At 40.8% G+C, this 7,177-nt stretch overlaps 1 protein-coding gene across 4 annotated transcripts in view; it reads left to right on the forward strand.

The window, feature by feature from the left end:
- Positions 1–7,177, forward strand: part of PRDM2 (PR domain containing 2, with ZNF domain) — a 59,988-nt gene that overhangs the window by 444 nt on the left and 52,367 nt on the right. The gene's annotated exons all lie outside the window — the stretch shown is intronic.

Raw genomic sequence — 7,177 nt, forward strand, 5'->3', positions numbered from 1 at the left:
GCTCTGCTCCGGGCTGGGCCCTGCCACTCTTCCCCACCCCACCCCACCCCACCCCACGCGGCGCGGCGCGGCGCAAGATTGCAACACTCTTCGGGTGGGCTAAGGTCTCAGCACAGCAGATCTTCCCGAAATCAGACCATTAGCAGAATGGAAGTTGAGAGTGTGGTGTTTTGTTACTTTTGACTCAACTCCAGTAGTTTTGTTTTATGATGTTTTCAAGCCAAGGTAAAGCGTAGTCACGCTTACAAAAGGGAGGGGATAATTTCCGGTAGGAAAATAGTTTGGTTGCATATATCATATTTCTAGCTGGCATTTTGACACGTTGTTGAGATTTAAAAATATATATTTTTTTAATGTGAATTTGTGAATCTTCCATAGAGCCTAGTTTGAATATATGCCAAGGCACAATATGGCAGTTTCTTACTAATATAAAACTCTTTTGTTTTTGCTCGCTTTGGTCCTAAGTAAATTTTTATAGTCATCTGAACTTAGGAATCTGTCCTTTACTAACTACATTGTAAAGTAAATTGTGGAAACCATACTGTAAAATCACAACATAAACTTGATTTAGGAAAAAAGTAAAAATGATACTTAAAAGTGTAGACAAGAAATCCTTTTTGATTTTTCCATTACATATTCTTTGTATTTCACAGTATCATGAGAATAACTCATCCAGGGGACAGTTTGTGGGCCTTTTACTAAATACATCTTCTGTATTTGTTGAATATGATTTTGCTAATGTTTTAGGTCATTAAATAATTTGATCCTGAATTAGATGATCAGGCTCTAGGAAATTCCAGGATTTTTTGTTTTTACTGTTTTAACTGGGTATTGAGATTTTGTTTACATTAGGCTTAGTGCATAATTGTTTGCAAAGTGTTCACATAATTCACCTTGTTCCTTTATTTAGTGTTCATTTTGTTTTTAACTAATGTCGCCAGCCTCTCCAGGTAAGTTGTGATTTGCAAGGACTAGAGTTTGGGGGAAGGGAAAGTGTTTACTCTACTACTAAGCCTAACTAACTGATGTATTTAAACATATTCATAGCTTAATGGAATCGTCACTCCAGGGCTATTCTGTTTGGCATACTTTGGCGTGCGTATTTAGAACATTTTATTACTGTTTGCTTTCCTTCTTAATTTATCCCTTAATTTTAAAAATCTATTTAGTTAGATTTAGGAGGGGAAACCGGAAAGTAAACTTTTTACTTTATTACATGAACTTACACATCTTTGAATTCATACCTGCCTAAATTGCTGTTTTTTTATGTTGAGTTACATAGTTCATATTTCTTTATATCCTATTATTATTTTTATAACTACTCAGGGTAGTAAGCATATAACCAAACTGAATCTTAGGTTTTAATTAAAATACTTGGGTGAGGCTCATTCTTAGAACTTAGTCTGTTTTGAACAGCTTACTGGTAATGAGTCCTGTTTGAACTTTATGACCTAAAGTTTGGAGAGTTTAAATAATGAGTCAAGCTTTTTTTTGTTTTGTTTTTCAATTAAATACTCTGTGAAGGCTAATTTATAGCTTGCAAAGACCTGAAATGAGAACTTTTTATATGAACCCAGTTTTATATAGGCCTTAAACATTTTAATATCTTTTCAGGTAGTGATGTCAGTGAGTAAATCAACGTAAAGCTCACTCAGTAGCAATGTTAACTTAGTATTTCTGAAAGCCAGATGTTGAAGATACGCAACTGACAGGTAGATTGACAGTGGACCTAACTTCACTCCAGTCATGAGGGAGGCAGAGAAACAAAGGGCTGAATTCTGCGCAGTTCTGGGCCTCAGCTCCTTTGCATGACAGCTGCTGTGCCTACAGCTGTGCATGCATGTGGTGCCTTTCAGAATTCATCAGATCGCTGGGGGATCAGGAGGCGAGTTCTGGGCAGTGAAAAGCCCTGGTTCCTTTCCATACAAAGTGGTCCCTTCTCTCTTTCCTTCTGAGTCTCTGTCTTTCATTCTTCATTCAACTGATGTTTGTTAAGCACCTGCCGTGTGCCAGGCACTCTGCTAGGTAGTACTTCGTAATGGTGAGCAAAAAAGAAGCAGTAACTCTTCTTAAGGCGCCTGTAGTCTAGAGACACATGTTAAGTCAGTAAGTTGCTGATCAGCGCCTAGATGGTTGGCATGGAATAGGCCCTCAATAAATATTTGTTGATTGGCAAACAAAGACGCACACAAACCTGCAATGAAGGAAAAGAACGCAGCGCTGTGAGAACACAGTTCACATTGTCTCTGACCAAGGAGCATGCAGTTTTGCCATGGGCCAGAGATGTACACACCTTGGGCATTTTGAGCTAGAATTTTGGATTCTCGGTTTTATAATTTGGTCTAATTTCTTACATGTCTGAGCAGCCCCTGTAATGAGATTGAACATGAGCAGTCCCTTGGATGGGACAGATTAAACTTTTCAGGTATAGAGGCAGGGAGAGTTTTTTAGTGTTAGGTGTTTCCGGTTAATTTAAACCATAGGAAGGTTATAATCTGTGAAGTAACATAGAAGGGCCAAATTTGGATGTATTTATTACCATCTTCTCCACCTCTGCCTCCTATTTGTTAGTGTGAATTGAACTTGCTTTTTAGCAATAAACAATGACTATTGGCAAGTGCTCTTTTAGATTATAATAGAATATAATCACAGACTGTTCTGTTGCCCTGCCCTCTTTTGGCTACATAGGAGCCCTACCTGAAGTTCTTTTACCCTAAGTAAACAGGGCTTTTGTACAATTGGGCTTAGTGGAAGGAAAGAAAAACACAGGACCCCTGGGTTTTTACCTGGTAACTGGGCAAATTATGTCACCTCTCTGGGGCTTAGTTTCCATAGCTTTAGAAGTGGGTGCCATTGCATGGATGGTCCTGGTGCTACCTAACCTCACATGGTTGTTGTCAAGAGCAAATGAGATTATAAAAAGGAACAGCTCTGTGCAGCATGTGAGTCCCTACTTGTAAGTGCCACCAACAGTGTGTAGCTGACAGCTACTTAGGTGTTCCTCACCGAGGAACGACTGAGTTTGTGACTCATTTAATCAATCAGTATTTATGGAGCACATGTGAAAGCTCAGAATAAGCAGTGGGTCTCTTCCGCCTCTCTTCCCATGGCTGAGCCTCACTCTGTGCCCCTTTGCCCCTTTTGTAGGCCTAGTTCGAACCTATTGACTTTTCCTGTTCACAGCAAATTAGAAGGAAATTAGAAAGGGAGAGTTACTTATAGCAGCAAATAGTTTTACTGCTGATAGCTGGACAGTAAAGAAGACAGAAATTTTATGAGAAAACCAGTAATGAGTTGGAAGGAGCACAGTTCCTTAATGTCACTTAGCAGGTTCAGGTAATCTATATATCGCCCCGATCGGGACTGGGCAAGATGGCCCTGATCGGCTCCGATCGCTGGCCAGGCCGAGGAGCTCCATCCGTGCATGAATTCGTGCACCGGGTCTCTAGTTCTTTATAAAAACTGTAAATAGTCCCTGAGAGTATCAGCTAGTTTATAGTATTTATCTAGGTGACCTTTAGTCACCACAGAACAGTTAAATTATAATCAGCTTAAAAAGAAAATTTTATCTGTTTGTACAATCACAGCCCTTCAAATTAAAAACCTCCATACTGTGACGGACACTCAATTTTTTTTTTTTTTTAATTTACGTTTGAAGTTCTTTCTTCAAAGGCGACAAAGCCTATAGAAATTTGTAGTCAATTTAGAGAGGTAAGGGATCCACATGGAAAATAACTTGATCTGAGGTAGTTTACAAAAAAGAAAGTGCTAAACGAAAGGACTGTTGGCGTTGAGAGAGGGAAAAGGGACCTCTGGGCTGGGATGGCTGGGAGTCTTTATTTAGACAGGGTGGCAGGATGGCGCATTTCAGAATGTAGAGCAGAGAGGACGTGCAGAGGAGCCTTCAGGACGGTGAGCAGCAGGTCAGTGACATGAGGGTGTGGATGATCTCCCCCAGGTATTTAACATGTGCAGTGTCTGCATCAGACACTATTCTGAGTGCTGAAGGTACAGGTTCCTGCTCTCACGGGATTGACATTCTAGAGAGTGAGGGGAACGGCCAGCAAGACGAACGACAGGACAGGTCCTGTAATGTTAATGAAGTGTGTATGTGTGGGGTGTAGAGGGGTAGCCAGCAATGGCTTTTTGGAGGCTGTGACATGAAGGATACAGGGTGGGCCCCGTCAAGTTCTAGGGGCTGAGAGATCCAGGAAGAGAAGCTGTTTGGGTGTTACCAGTAGCATTTTGGGAAATTTATTGATCGGCTGGTGCATAGTGAGGGCCACCTAGGAATCCACATGAGTATTTTTGAATTATGAAACAATTTTGCAAATGGACATGTTGGTCTCTTTTCTCCTACCAGGCACTGCACTTAGTGTCTGGATTGGTAGGGAATGTTAGAGAGATGGCCCAACTATCCATTTTATTGCAGCTCAATGCAGGTCAGACTTAAACTGAGTGTTTTAGTTGATGTTTTTGGGGTCCAGGATAGGGAGGGGATAGTGGGCAGAGGAGGTGATGCTGCTTTGTGGTCACAAAGTGGAGCACAGTGGGGAGGACCTGTGATAAGAAAGTGAGGAGGGAACGGAGGAAAGAGCAACGCATGAGGTGGGGAAAGAAAACTCACAAGGACGTGAGGTCACAGGACACTGCGAGACAACAGACAGAAGCATACAGATGCAGCAAGAGCCTCCAGTGGAGACAGCTTCGTGGGCAGGGGTGCGCGGAACTGTCGCAAGACACAGGAATGAGCCTGGGTGGTGCTGAATAGTTCTGAGCACTACCACGGGCATCCCAGTTAGCTTGTACTGGGGTGTCCAAACCATCTGCATGGTTTGCACCAGCTCCTGCTGAGGAAATGTTAATTAGTGAGGTTGGATAACTTGTCTAATTGAGTGTCAGTTAGAACTCGAACCCAGGTTTTCCATGCCTTTTCCTCGGCAGAATATGCAGCTATCTGTCCTCTTTCACCTGTGGTGGGCAACAGCAGTAGAAGTGACAACACTGGTTTCATTGAAAATTAAAATTAGAGAATACATTTAATAAACACAGAAAACAGGTGGGCTTCAGTGGAGTTTGATCTCCTCACCTTCCATAGCAGCGGACAGCTGTTCCAGGCTCCTTGGCCAAAGCTGAAGAGCAGAGGTCTGGCTGCAGGACGGAGGCCTAGGTGATGATGGCAGACAGACCTGAACCTTCTAGGTGTGTGGTAGGCAGGTCCTCTGTCCACTTACTCCCCATAGTTCTTGTTTATAGGGGGTGGAGCAGGGTGTGGGCAGTTGGAAGTGGCGATGTTTCTGTGGAAATGCGGCCCCAGCTATATGGCTTGTGAGAGGTGTCCCAAGTGGAGGTGTCCTTGTCCCCTTGACAGCTCTTGCTGCCTTTGTTGAGCATTCGGTGTCCCGTCTCTGGTGATCGCCTGCCAGGTCATTTGCTGCTACTGTTGCGATCGTCTGTTTTTGAAAACGCAGTACAGTTTTAATATTTTTCCAAGAGTAGGAATCAGATTAAATTTTGTAATTCTGCTGCTACTGAATTGCCCCAAATTTAGGTAAATCAGTTGATCAGTATTTTTGTTTTGTACCTTTGATTCTTAATCTTATAACCTTGTTCACAGGCAAATTATGGAGATTAACTAAAATATTCCAAAGCACTTTTCCAAATTTTATTCATATTTTACTGGATGAACTTACAAAAATCCCAGTGTATTCCGTGATTAAAAACTGCTTAAAATATGATAATTGAGTGACTTAGGAAATATGCTATGTCTGTCTATATCTGGGTTGTTGTTTTGGTTCTCCTGTCCCTATGTAAATTGGAAGGTGAGATTTAGCCTAATTCAGAAGAAAGTTTGATTATGATTACGTTTTCTAAAAGGTAAGAAAACCCCCACAAGATTCTATTGTAGTGAGTTCAAAATAGTTTACTTGATTTTTAAATTTTCAGTTGTAATTTGAAAGTAGAAAAACAATTAGCTGTGCTTTTCTTAAATATGAATACTAGGTTCTTTTTCTGAATCACGAATTACTTGCTGTTTTTAAAAATCATCGAGTGTTTCCTTTCCTGGGCAGTTTGACATTTTTGTTTACAAATAAGCTATTATAATATGGGATCGCAAATGTTCATAGGAGAGATACAGAGAAGAGAAGATAGTTTTATATTTGAAGTTGCCTCTAAAGAATTGAGGAATTGGATAAGTACTCCAAGAACGCCATTATGTAGGTTAAAAATGAAGACATTTCTTTCCGTTAAAGGTGGTTGGAGAGCTGCAGCCTCAGGTAGAGTAGCATGGTACTCTATCTGCTCACACTACACACTGCCAAGGACAGTCCTGAAGTTTGGTTTTATTGATGTTAATATTTTGGGTGATGTCGGTTAGGGAAGCTTGAATGATACATAAAAGCAAGAGTTATTTGAAAACACTACTATTGTTTTTCAAAGTTGAAAAGTTATAAACACTGAAGCTAGCCGTTTTTTTTTAAACCACTCAGATTAAACATGTGTCAGGCATTACAAGAGTTTTTGGCTGAGTATTTTGATATGGACATATCTCATAATTTGACATTTTTTTGTACATCATGTCATTATGTGATAAATTACTGCTTTCTGTTGATGGTGACCATGATGGCAATTGCTTTTGTTTCTTTAGCAAGTCTCGCAAGAACTTAGCACTGTGCTTGGTGCTCCATATAGAGACAGTGCCTGACTTACCATGGTGTCAGTTACAATTTTTTGATTTACGTGGTGCAAAAGTGATGCGCATTCACTAGAAACGAGCTAAGCCAGTGATGGCGAACCTTTTGAGCTCGGCGTGTCAGCACTTTGAAAAACCCTAACTTAATTCTGGTGCCATGTCACACAGAAATTTTTTGATATTTGCAACCATAGTAAAACAAAGACTTATATTTTTGATATTTATTTTATATATTTAAATGCCATTTAACAAAGAAAAATCAACCAAAAAAATGAGTTCGCATGTCATAGGTTCACCATCACTGAGCTAAGCTAAGCTGTGGTGTTCAGCAGGTTAAATGCATTCTCGACTGCTGGAAGCCGGTCCATCCTTGCTGCTTGACACAGTCGCTGCAGGGAAGAAACATCTGCACAGCTTATGTTTCAAGGGACCTGGCGTATATGGCATACTGTTCTTAATATGTTTGCTCCCCCTCTTAGCGCT

The sequence above is a fragment of the Myotis brandtii genome, unplaced genomic scaffold, assembly GCF_000412655.1.
Source record: "Myotis brandtii unplaced genomic scaffold, ASM41265v1 scaffold410, whole genome shotgun sequence".
NCBI classification, from domain to species: domain Eukaryota; kingdom Metazoa; phylum Chordata; class Mammalia; order Chiroptera; family Vespertilionidae; genus Myotis; species Myotis brandtii.